This window comes from Phyllostomus discolor, chromosome 7 (genome assembly GCF_004126475.2).
Source record: "Phyllostomus discolor isolate MPI-MPIP mPhyDis1 chromosome 7, mPhyDis1.pri.v3, whole genome shotgun sequence".
Classification (NCBI taxonomy): domain Eukaryota; kingdom Metazoa; phylum Chordata; class Mammalia; order Chiroptera; family Phyllostomidae; genus Phyllostomus; species Phyllostomus discolor.
Window position 1 is genome coordinate 8993395 of NC_040909.2, and position 13692 is coordinate 9007086.

Consider the following 13692-nt stretch of genomic DNA (forward strand, 5'->3'; position numbering starts at 1 on the left):
GTGTTATTGTTCAAACACGAAGTTCGTTTGGCGGCACAGCAGTGTAATCTGCTGCAGGGAACCTTCTGAAAGGGTCAGAGATGCGAGTAGGATATATATTTTCTTAAACGCTAAGAGCATAATTGGAATTTTTTAGCATGTGGGTGCATGTTCTATTTTTCTGAAATTGGCCTTTGTAGAAAAAAATATTTTAAAAAATGTTGCCCCTAGCTGGCGTAGCTCAGTGGATTGAGCTCGGGCTGCGAACCAAAGTGTCGCAGGTTCGATTCCCAGTCAGGGCCCATGCCTGGGTTGCAGGCCATGACCCCCAGCAACTGCACATTGATGTTTCTCTCTCTCTCTTTTTCTCCCTCCCTTCCCTCTCTAAAAATAAATAAATAAAATCTTTTAAAAAAACTTTAAAAATGTTGACTTCTCCTTAGCCAAAAGGAATTAGAAGCACTGAAGTACTTGGTCTGCACCCCACTAACAGGGACGCCCTTCGGCAAACCAGGGGTCCTCCAAGGGTGTTCCACGTAAATACCTGGCAGCGTTCTACTCCTGCTTCTGGAAAATTCCACTCCATCCACAGGCAAGCGGATATATTAGAAGCGGAGTGACTGTGCCCAAGGTCAAAACCTTGTCCGCTGCAGGATTACCCTGCTGCAGCCACCTGGGCAGGATCCGGGCCAGGACACCTACCTGCGACGCCAACATCCCTCTCCCCCACAGCTGGGCAGCCCCGGCCAGAGCAGCCACCCCACGGCCTCCCTGAGAGACAGCTGCATTCTGGAGTGACAGCATCAGCACCATCCCAGGAGGGTGTGGGTCCCCTCCTAAGCCCCAGCGGGAGTGCCAACGGCTGTCATCATTTGGATCGAATGCTCCCTCCCCAAAGCAGTCTGGACCCCTTCCAGAGCACAGCACAACTGAATCGAGTTAAAACCCAGGCGCACGCATGGGTGGACGGGCTTGCTGCTCCTGATTCACAAATTAACAAGCGGGTGTGCACTGCTGGTCTCCCGACTCAGAAACGAGGTGGGGAAGGAGGCAGAGGACTTGGCATTGAGAGAGGCGAACGCGAACATTCCTGAATTCCCTTGTCTTTGTGCTTGAGCAGAATGGAATCCTCACATGATAGCCGGGATGCCTATATTAAGTATCTGAGGCCAACCTTCTACTAAATAAAGTTCAAGTGGCACTGGGTTCACATGATACGCGGAGCTCTCCAGACAGCTGATTGTTCTCCCCGTATCTCCTCGGGCTTTGGAACTTGAGCTTCAAAGTAGCTCCCTGCCTGCTTTTGCCGTGGCCAGAGCCCATTCTGTACCCGGGGCGGGGTGTCAGCGTGAGGAGCTACCAAAGGACCAACAGATAATAGACCTGCCCCTCTCATACTGCATGCATTTGTGTGTGTGACTGCGTGTGTGTGTGCAAACACACACGAACCCATCACTTAGGGTCAATGGTCATGTACGATGTTAACGCGAAGGGAGGCTGGGTCAAGGGTGTATGAGAACTGTGTATTCTCTTTGCAACTCTTCTGTAAATCTAAAATTACACTATAATAAAGAGGTGGTTTGTTTGTTTGTTTGTTTTTTTATAAATTTTTGGCCAACTTAAAGGCCTCCAGACTATGATTCTGGTTTTCGCAGGTTCCTTTTGCATAAGTCATTAAATCCCTCAGAAAGTCCCTTTTTTTGAGGCCTCAAATGAAGCTGATAGGAAGGCTTCGAGTCTGCAAAGTGCACCTGACAAACACTGTGGGAATGTCAATGTCACGATTAAGGCTGAGTTCCCCATGACAGGCTGTACCGATAAGCCAGGGAGAATGCTGAGTGAAGCCACGCCTGGAGAACAGGCTGTCACCCCCTCATTAGGTCACTGCCATCTGAATTTTCAGTGCTGCCCCGCCCCCACCCTCCCAAAACAAAGGGCCAGCAGACACTGAAGTACAGGCCCTTTGGTTGCCGTTTATTGTTTTTGGTGCACCTAAAATAATATTTACTTAGTGTTTATGGACCTGCCTATTCAATATTTAAGCAAGTATTTCAAAAGAAGGGATTAAGCCCTGGCTGGCGTAGCTCAGTGGCTTGAGCTGGGGCTGCGAACCAAAGTGTCGTATGTTCGATTCCCAGTCAGGGTACATGCCTGGGTTGCAGGCCATGACCCCCAGCAACCACACATTGATGTTTCTCTTTCTCCCTTCCCTTTCTAAAAATAAATAAATAAATATTAAAAAAAAAAAAGAAGGGATTAAACACCGGCCTTCTCTGTTCTCAAAACTCTGGGTCTTTGTACTTGTTCTCTCTGCTGGGAACCCCCGCCGTACCCCCATCCTCGCGACCTTTTCCCTCCTTATTTTTCTCAGATGTTACTGACACGTTGGCCCCTCAGCCAGCCCCGTCCTGACCACCCTGTTCACAACCTCTGCCCTCCCCAACACTCAGCGTTGCCTTCCCTTCTTTCCTTCTTAGAATTGCTCCTTCTAACATTCCATCATTTTCTCGTGTGTTTAGTGTGCATTCTCCCCACAGAGAAATGAAGTTCCACGTGGGTGCAGTCTTTGTATGCTCTGTTCACTGCCAATGGGGTTTCTTTAAAACCCTCTGTGGAGAGACATTCCATGTTCGTGGATAGGAAAGCTCCGTACAGCCAGGATGTCAGTTCTTCCCAACTTGATCTACAGATTCGATGCAATTCCACTCACAGTCCCAGCAAGGTATGGGTGGAAACCGACAAGCTGATTCTAAGGACCATGAAAAGAGGCAAAAGACCCAGAAGAGCCAACACCATCGTGAAGGACAAACCTGGAAGGCTAATGCTACCCGAGTTCGACACCACAATGTGGCATTGGCAAAAGTATAGACAAACAGATCAATGGAACAGGACAAAGAGCCCGGAAAGAGAAACTCCTCCAGAAAATATGGTCAACTGATGTTGGACACGGGGGGCAGAGGCTGTGCGAGGGAGCGGAGGTAGTTTCTCCAACACATGGTGCTGGACCGACTGGCTGTCCACGTAGAGGACAATGAATCTACACACAGAACTCGTGTCCTTCAGAATAATTAACCCTAAATGGATCATAATTGTCAAATGCAAAATTGTGAAACAACCAAAAGATAACATCGGAGAAAACTCAGATGACCTGGGGAGTTACGATGAGTTTTTTTTAAGATTTTATTTATTTCTTTTTAGAGAGGGAAGGGAGAGAGAAAGAGAGAGAGAGAGAGAAACATCAATGTGCAGTTGCTGGGGGCTGTGGCCTGCAACCCAGGCATGTGCCCTGACTGGGAATCGAACCTGTGATGCTTTGGTTCGCAGCCCGCACTCAGTCCACTGAGCTACGCCAGCCAGGGCTCAATGAGTTTTTACATACACGATCAGAGGCAGGAGCCATGAAAGAAGGAATGTGTAAGCTGAACCTTCGCTGAAATAGAACACTGCTCTACCAAAGATAATGTGAAGAGAATGAAAGGACAAGGCACAGACGCAGAGGAAATGTTTGCGAAAGACACATCCAACAGTGGACTGTTGTTACCCAAAACATGCAAAGAACTCTTCAAAACTCCACGAGTAAACAGACCTGATGAAAAGGTGGGCCGATGACCTAAACAGACATCGCACCAAAGAACATACACATGGGAACTAAGCACAGGATGAGATGCTCGAGATCCCATGGTGTCAGGAAAAAGGCAAATGAAAGCAGCTGAGGGATGCCACCATGCCCCTGCTGGAACGGCCAGACCCAGAACACGGGCCCCCGATGCTGGTGAGCACGCGGGCCAACAGGAACTCCCATCAGGCACCGGTGGGAACGCAAACTGATGCAGCCGCTCTGGAAGACAGTTCGGTGGTTTCTTACAAAACTAAATATACTCTCACCAGACAACCCCGCAGTTGAGCTCCGTGGTATTGACGCACAGGGGCTCAAAACTTACGTCCACAGAAAAACCTGCACACGGATGTTCGCAGCAGCTTTATTCATTCATAGTCACCCACCTGGGAGCAACCAAGATGTTCTGCAGTAGATGGATGGACAAACGGCGGTCCATCTGGACAATGGGGTATTACTTAAAAAAAAAAGAGCTATCGAGCATGAAAAGACATGGAGAAATCCATGCAGATGGGTTGAAAGACATGCAGGAATAAACATCGCTGAGTGAATAAAGCCAGTCCGAGAAGGCTCTACGCTGCACGATTCCAGCTCTACGACGTTCTGAAAAAGGCAAAACGATGGAGACATCCAGTTGCTGGGGGTGGGGGGGGAGGGTGGAAGGTGGCAGGTAGGGATGAATCGGTGGGACACAGAGGATCTGGGGGGCAATGAGATAGTCTGCGTGGAATAATAATTGTGGGTCCATGTCCGTGTACACTTGTCCAAGCCCACAGAACGCACGATGCCGAGACTGAACCCCAAGGTAAACGACGGTCTTGGGAGATTATGATGCAAAGTGGGCTCATCCTTTCCAACCGAGGTCCCATGCCTGTGGGGGGTGCTGCCCATGGGGGAGGCTGTGGGTGTATGGTGGCAGGGGTGTGTGGAGAACCTCTGTGCCTTCCACTCAATGTAGCTGTGAATCTAAAACTGTCCTTTAAAAAATTCTTATTTTTTTAATTAAATATTAAAAAACTATAAGCATGTAAAAAAATAAAACCCCCCTAGGGGCTTAACCCTATCAGCCTCAATGACACAGTTCTCTGGCAGCAACACAAAGAGAACAGAGTATTTAAAATAAGGAATGGGCCCTGGCTGGCATAGTTCAGTGGATTGAGCGCGGGCTGCGAACCAAAGTGTCTCAGGTTCAATTCCCAGTCAGAGTACATGCCTGGGTTGCAGGCCACGGCCCCCATCAAGCGCATATTGATGTTTCTCTCTCTCTCTTATCTCCCTCCCTTCCCTCTCTAAAAATAAATAAATGAAATCTTTAAAAAGAAAAGAAAAGAAAAGCATTCCTTTAAAAAAAATAAAATAAAATAAAATAAGGAATGGACATTTCTTATACAGAAAAAAGTGAGCGATATCCATTGAGCACTTTCTGCATCGCTGCTGTGTGCAGGTAACACTGTCCCTCATGCTTTTAGATACTATGTTATCTCTATTATCCATCCCAAATACATGTCATTTTCACGTAAATCATGTCTCATTCATTCCTCACAAAACCGTGATGTAGGCGGAGCAGCCATTATCATCCCCATTTCACAGAGGAGGAACCCGAGGCCCCTCAAGTAACCAGTGAAGCCAGGAAAGAATTACCCAAGTTACCCAGCTCCGTGCCTCGGGCGGCCCCCCCCCAGCAGCTCTCTCTCTCTGTGGGGGAAAACAACACCCAGAAATCAGCCACTTCAATATTTTTCCCATAGGATAGCATTTCTGAACCAGAGAATGTTTAAAATAAAACATAATGATTAAAGAAAATTATACACGACCCATGGCATACATTCTTGTAGGAAAAGGCCCACAAAAGGAAAGACGAAAAACCCATGGTCCAAATTAACAGCCAGGCCCTGGTGAGAGGCACAGGGAGATGCGGACCATGACCGTCACCAAGCCACTATTTTCGACATCTTGTTAGAATTCAAGACTCCCAGAAAGCCTGCCAGTCAAGAGAAGTATTATGTCTTTTAAAAGATCTGGCTAACCCAGTTGCCACCCTGAGGTGGGGGGGTGAGGGTGAGGGAATCTCAAAGTCTACACATCAACAGAAAAACACGTGACAGTTCCCTGAGGCTGAAGACCTACTTACACCTCATACATGTGTGTGTGTGTGTGTGTGTGTGTACATATACACACACCTGGATCCACTATCCAGGTGTTTAAAGAAAACCATAGCACACGGGGCAGATGGCGAAGAGTAGCTCTCCCAGGGTGCACATTCTTAAAGCCCCTGAAACCCAGGTGTGTCTTACAGCCGACGACAGTACCTCGCCACGACTCTATGAGACACATAAAGCAATGGCGTGTCTTCTGACCTCAACTTCTGGTGACACGTGGCAGGGCCACATTTCCTTAACGTGAAAGGAGCAGGCTCTGCACACAGCCCTGCACGTTGCCGTTCCAGCTCAGCAGCACATCTCGGACGATTCCTTATCAATGTCTCCGCAGAGATGCCTCTTTGACGTTGACAGATGCACGGTAACCCAATGAACGGGCAAACTGGAACTTCACCGGCAGCCCGTTAGTGAGAATTTAGGCGGTTTTAAGTCTTTTGCACATACTACAGTGAATATCCCTGAACAACAGGTAACAGGTCTGTGCATTTTTGAAAGCAGAGGAGAGGCTCCTACATATGAAATGGCCAAAAGACGTGGGATCATTTAAATGCACGTTAAGTCACTTTGCCAGGTGTTGGAGGGGGACGTTAGCTCAACAACTCAAGAGGCAGAAAAAAATGATGGGCAAGGACACACTGGGTGTTAGGGGAGCATCCTTGCATCCGGCGGGATGGAGGACAGGGTCCCTTTAAGGGTTCCTCCCGTGCTCAGTTACCAGGGGAGCTCAAAGGTGCCACACCAACCCCAGCCTGGGCAAAGGGCAGGTATGGGGAGGAGTAAAGGAGGAAGTGAGGTCTGAGCTCGGCTTTAAATGGCATGTTCCAGTTTACTGCCATTTAAAAAGAAAACAGCTTTCAGGTGGTATTTTCCCATTCTTTAAAAACTTCATGTTAACCGTGGGCAGGCTAAGGAGCAGGTTAAACGAAGTGACTTCTCGAGGTTATGGGACATATTTTATGGAGGAGGGACATATGGCCTTCCCAGGATACAGATGACAGAGCCAACCCCATGATTGGAGCCCTCTTGTATGGGGCCACAGGCTTCGTGTCAGTGATCACCTGCCGGTTCTCCCCGCGTCACAGGGTGAGGGCAGCAGACACAGTGTCATCGACACACATGACAATGTCCAGGGACACAAGAGGGACAGTCTCTTCACATGCCTCCCTCCACCCCATGAGGGGAACCTTCCTCAGGAGACTGAAGCGTACTTGTGCTCATCGCAACGGCCCAGGCCAAAACCACGGCAGGGGCAGCGGGGCCACTCTGATGGGCCTGGACCAACCAGCACCACCGGCTGCCTCCCCCACCCCCACCATCACCCCCCCCCCCCCCGCTTGCTGCAAAGAGGGCTGAAGAGGGGAACAGAATCGAACCCTGTTAGGAGAGAGGAAAGAGTGGCAGAAGATGGGCATTGGGGTTGGCAATTCATTTCTGCTACTCCCATCATCCGTTCATTCATTCATTCGATCAAGAAGGGCCGCTGTGAGCTGGGGGTCAGTCGACTTGGAGAAAGCACTTGTCCAAAATTCTAGCCCTCCAAGAGCGCATAGTGCAGCCACATTCACATAAGACTATTATTCCATTTCCTTGACATGCCAAGGAGCACTGGCTAGCCCAGGCAGCCTAAACGCCCAAGAGGAATCAATTTACTGCTCTGGGAGGGACTCGGACTCCTGCACTCAGAACGCAGCAGCGTCCTGCTTCCCATGCTCACGATCGCAGCCGGATGGGAAGTCCTGGATCCCGAACAGCTGAGGCAGCAGAAGGTGCCCTTGGCCCGGTCCCTGCTCTATTTATAGCAGCTGTGTGGGACTCAGGTTACCGGCTGGTTCAAGGCCACGTAAGACTGGCTCCTGGGGGTGAGGCAACTTGGGTTCTTGGCCTCTCACTCGAGACTTGTATTCGTAAAACTCTGGCACTGGACATAGAATGCCAGTGCTGAAGGTGCTACAAAGCATGCACAGCAGTCTGTTGTTACAATGAGGGTCAGAAAAAAGGAAGGACCTACAAAATTGTTCTAAGTCCCAAGCACTCAATATTGTACCCACACATGGTACACATTTAAAGGTGAAGATATGAAAAATACATACTTTTATGTCATATTTGGAATGTTTAAAAGCAACAATTCTTATCTTGTTTTCTCAAGATTTCTGAGTGAACAGAGCAAAAAAAAATAATGCCTTTAATTTTACAATTTCTAATATTTACCTGGGTGAAATAAATAATTTAATCGACTTAATATGTATACTAAATATCATTTAAAAGTCAATGAGGGAACACCCTTCCAGTTGCTGGATGGGATGCTGCCGCCGAATTCACGAATCACTTAATAAAGCCAATAGATCTTCAAAAAAAAAAATCAATGATGTAGGAAAAAAGCGTGTATTCTGCTGTGCTGAAATATTTTAAGCATTTTTTCAAGGATACTTATTCCAAGATATCACTCAATTAAAGAAAACAATTTCAAAAGTTTGTATAACAAATGGCCAATAAGCATATGAAAAGATGCTCAACATCAGTGGCCATCAAGGAAATGCAAATCACAACCACAAGCAGCCTTGGCCTGGCTCCATGGGTTGGAGTGTCATCCCATGCACCTTCCACCAGAAGGCTGCGGGTTCAATTCCCAGTCCTGGCACATACCTAGGTTTCGGGTTTGATCCCGGGTACGGGCACCTGTGAGAGGCGACGTATCAATGTTTGTCTCTCACATGGGTGTTTCTCTCCCCCCACCCCCACTCCCTTCCTCTCTCTCTAAAAAATCTATAAACCTGTCCTTGGGTAAGGATTAAAAAAAAAAACCCACAAGGAGACACCACATCACACCCACTGGGATGGCTACAATCAAAGGTTACCATTCGCTCTAGCAATTCCACTCCCAGGAATCTGCCCAAGAGAAATGAAAACAAATGGCCACACAAAAACTTGTCTGTGGGTTTTCATAGCAGCATTATTCATAACAGCCAAAAAGTAGAAACAATTCCAAAGTCCATCAACTGATACATGGAAGAGCAACATGTGGCATATCCATACAGTGGAGCGAGTATTTGACCACAGAAAGGGAGGAGGCACGGACATGTGCCACGGCATCCACAAACCTCGAAAACATCCTGCCCAGGGGAAGAAGACAGATACCAAGGACTGAATGTTATGTGATTCCATTTATGTGGAACGTGCAGAGCCGGCAACTCCACAGAAAAGGAAATCGGGGCTGTGGGATGGGGGGTAATGCAGGGTAAATACCAATGGGGTGATTGGAAATCAATCATGGTGATGGTTGCCCAAAGTTTATTTTGCGGATGACAGTATGGAAAGTAAAATATTTTCACAAGTCCGTGTCTTTGGACATCCACAGCTGATTATTATGAGCAAATGCTCAGAGAGAATTGTCCTAATGATCAGTCTGGAAAATGGGGAAGGATTTGCCCCTTGCTGACTTGGCTGTCTCTGTGTGGGGGGAGGAAATAACCAAGTCATCCCCACTTTCTACTGGACACAAATTGTATGACCCTCTCAAACGTCTCCACTGCGCAAGTACGACGGTGGTAAAACAGCAGAAGGCCATTTTCAGAGGAAATAATGGAGCCTCACATATAACGTTGCCTCTTCCGGGCAGCGGACCAGGAGTGGGAAGTCCTTGCTGCTCGGTCTGGCTAGACAGCTGGTTAGCTGGCGAGCAGGTGACCTGGGGTGAGTTATTTCCGATCCTGCTGCTTAAAAACCCACACCTTGACAAAACAAAAGCCACGTTCCCTATTCTGACCTGCAGGCTCTCGCTGTGCGGCATGCACCTGCCTCTCTGTACGGGGCTAGGGGCCAGGGCAAAGCAGGGCAGCAGGGTGGGCCAGGACGCCAGCCAGGCCGAACTCTCCCGCCAGAGGGAGGACTGGAGGAGGTCATCACTCCCCAAGTATTTAGGGATCCGGTCGATCAAGCACCTCACACAGTGCTTGGCACAGAGGAGCCCTCGATAAATGGCAGCTACTTTTCCTGCGACACACGCACGGCTCTGCACACACACACAAACCTCGTAAGGACGGGTCCCTGCGGAGGCTGCACCCTCAACAACCGAACAGCAACAACCGCGCATGCGCAGTACACATGCTCACTCCGCGAAGCGGGTCTCAGAGAACAGAGAGAAGGTTTCTCAGGACGAGCCGGGGTATTGAGAAAACTTCCTGCTAAACCGAAAGCAGACTCCTGTGCATCCCCGCATCCGTCACAGCGTGTAAGTGAGCACCAGGAGAGGGGAGGCTGTCTGCCGGGAGGGGGCGCTCTGTTCCCAACGGCAGGTGGGCTACGCCGGCAATCCGTCATCGGTCCTGGAAAAGGCAAACGAGGGTCGGGGGTCTCGGGAAAGACAAACCAGGGAGCGAGGAAAGGCAGCGTCCGGGAGTCGGAACAGCCCTCTGCTCAGGCCAGGCCAGGCCTGCCCTACCTGACCAGCCAGGTCAAGCAGGGTCAGCGTGAACCTGGCTCAGAACAGGCCTGCAGCACAGGTGCCAGCCTGGCCTCTGCCGACCCCTCTGGCCTGGCTCTCGGGGACACGGCCCGCTCTGGCGAGGATTTCTCCACCTTTGCCTGGGCCCAGGAGACAAGGAGGCCAGTCACAGGATGGGGGCCCCCACAGAGTGTATGCAGCTCCCCCACCAGGAGGGAAGACTCCTCCCACCCCAAAATAGCCACCTGCCCCAAGGGTCCTCTGTTACCCTCTTTCTTTGCTACCAACTTGATCCCTAACTCCGAATGGGCCTGCGGTGTTTTCTCTTGCATAAAGGGTCCTCCCCACCTGCCCCCCCCCACTCTCCTGTTCCCCCATCCTACCCACCTGTCCCCCCCACCAAACTCTCCTGCCCCTGGCAATGGGCAGGGGGCAAAGCCATCATCTAACTTTTCTTTTCCTTCATGCAAAGAATGAGCCAGGCTATCAGACTACACTCACTGTAAACATTAGATAAAAGTCACCCAGACAGAGTCCATAAGGCCCACCAGCTTAAACAAAGGGAGAAGAAAAGATTTCATTGTGAGGGACGTGGCCTGGGAGAAGCAGGAGCTCATCAAAACAGCCATTGTTCTGGAGGGAAGGATCGGAGGGCTCCCGTCCAGGCAGCGCAGGAGAAAGCAGCATGAGCCGCCTGCAGCACCAGGGACTTTGAAATGTCAGTGGAGCGCCCGGCCGGGGGCTCCCCCCTGCCTGTCTCCCCTCACAGAGGCTCGTGCCAGAAATGCCACGGAAAAAGGACTTCTTGAGGGCCTGTGCACCCGCCCCCCAATTTCTTCCAGGCGCAGAGACTCCTGACAACTGGAACTCAAAGGCTGGGGCCGCTGGCTGCTTGGTCCCTGGTGCCACACTGTCTGGGGCTCCTGCATGAGGGAGCAGGGGGTGGGGGTGGGGGGCACACACAGTATAGAGAGCACTGCACGCAGGGTGACCTCAACTAGGTTAAAGAGACACACCCCATGGCCATACCGATGCAGAATGAAGATTGGAAGGCAGACCCCAGAGTCCCAACTGCTCTTATCAATCACACCCCCCCCCCCCCACAAAGAGGCCTCCTCAGCTCTTCACATGATGCAGAACGAGGCAAGTTGTTTTTTCTCCTTCGAGATCTAATCGTGCTTTTGGTCTAGTTGGCTCCTTGCCCAACTCAGAGGCTGAAACCCTCAGCTATGCATGAGTCGCCTTAGACGGGGATATTGGAAGGAACTCTCCCCCCAGAAACCTTGGGTCAGGGGACCCTGCTTCGCAGGCTTTGTGGGACTAAGCCTCCACCCCACGAGGACTGCCTTCTGTGTGAGTCTACAGGATCATCGAAACCACTGCGTGTGTGCATCAGAACCTTCTGGAGGGCTGGTCACAGCATCGATGGCCGGGCCCCCTGCCTGAGTCTCTGTGGTCTGGATGAAGGCCCAAGAATTCGTATTTCAGACAAGATCCCAGGTGAGGCTGTGGCGGCTGCTGCTGCTGCTGCTGCTGCTTGGGGACCGTAATGAGGGCCCCTGCTCTGAACTCACAAGGAATTCCAAGCCACACACATCCCTAAGGAACGACACACTGGCCTCTTTAGGGTAGGGCTAACACCACGTCGCTTACAACCCTGCCCGGAAGGGGGTGTTTCTTATTTTTCTTCGTTGCTAAATTTGTTGTGACTTTGGACTTCACCGATGATGCCTTGCTTCTAATGGAGCCTGCAGATTTAATGCTTCGAACGCTGGGCACACGAGAAGCTACCATATCACGAGGCTGGAGGGCAGCTTCAACTTATGAAACTATTCCAGCCCTGACCGGTGTGGCTCAGTGGGTTGGGTGTCGTCCCACAAAGTGAAGGGACGCCGGTTCGATTCCCAGTCGGGGCACGTGCCTGGGTTGCGGGTTCCGTCTACAGCTGGGATGTGTGTGAGAGGCAACTGATGGACGTTTCTCACATCGATGTGTCTCTCTTTCTCCCTCCCCTTCCCTTCCTTCTAAAAATTAATAAATAGAATCTCTTTAAAAAATAAAACTGGGCACATCTAAGCATATCACGAGGCTGTGCGGCAGCTGCAAATCGTGAAAGGATTCCAAGTCACCGGGGTGCCGCCAGACCTAGAGAGGGTGGTGGACTACAGGGAACACCACCTCCGCCACATTTGGACAGCCACCAGGGCCGTGTTCTGGGAACTGGGGATGGGGCAGGTGGAACTCCGCTGTCTTTCCAGCCTTCGAAGATGGAGGTGCCCCCATCTCCGAGGTCACGTCACCCATCACTGTCCTCCCCTTCTTGCTCGGCTCACCCAGCTGCAGTAGCAAAGGGCTCACCTGGCCTTTATGAGACTTTGTAGGCCCGTTCCCTCTGGCCTTGGGTCATCACACAGCCACTCAGCGGCTCAAGCTGCTCCACAAGCACAGACCAGAGCCAAAGCAAAAAAAAAACAAAAAACAAAACCAAAACAAACAAACAAAAAAACACAGAGGACATCGGCTCAGGCTGCAAAGAAAGCTGCAGGTAAAGGGGCAGTCTCCACTCAGAGAGCACCTGGATTTTGAACAGGGTTAAAGCTGCCCCCACTTTGGAGGATAAACGGAAGGCATGGGTCCCACTGAGCTGCCTGGCTTCCTGCCTGCCTTGGGCACGGACCCAGGGTTCCCTACTGAACTCTCAAAGGAAAGGACACAGAAAGATCTGCTCCATCCTCATCCTCGCAGAGGTTAGGTCTGAAGACGAGGCCGCTGAAAGCCTTCAAAACCAACCACAGTGACAGACACGGTGAGACCCGCCGCTGCTGAAAGGCACAGGCAAAAGGCGTGACAGCCTGGGTTATTCAGGGGACACTGCAAGGAAAAGAAGGTGATGGAAGGAGGAACCTCTGTATTAACAGAGGCTTAAGTCCTGGCTGGCGTAGCTCAGTGGATTGAGCTCGGGCTGCAAACCAAAGCATCGCAGGTTCGATTCCCAGTCAGGCCACATACCTGGGTTGCAGGTCACGGCCCCCAGCAACCGCACATTGATGTTTCTCTCTCTCTCTCTTTCTCCCTCCCTTCCCTCTCTAAAAATAAATAAATAAAATCTTTAAAAAATTTTTTTTAAAACCCAGAGACTTAAAATACATATCAAGTTTAAAAAAACAACAGACAACAATAAATTATGATGCCTAGTAAAAGAACAGTCAGTACTTTAGGAGGGAGGCCAAGAGAAGCTTCTGCAGAGGCAGCAAAGTTGTGTTTCCTGACCTGGGGGATCGCTAGGTAAGGTTTTTATCTAGTAATCATTCACTGTGCTCGCCAGTGTTTTGTGTGGTTTTCTGCATCTGTGTTTAATTTTATAATTAAAAAAACTTTTTAAAAAAGATTTAATTTATTTGTTTATTTTTAAAGAGGGGATGGGAGAGAGACGAGGAGAGAAACGTCCATGTGTGTTTGCCTCTTGTGCATCCCTTACTGGAGACCTGGTCTGCAAC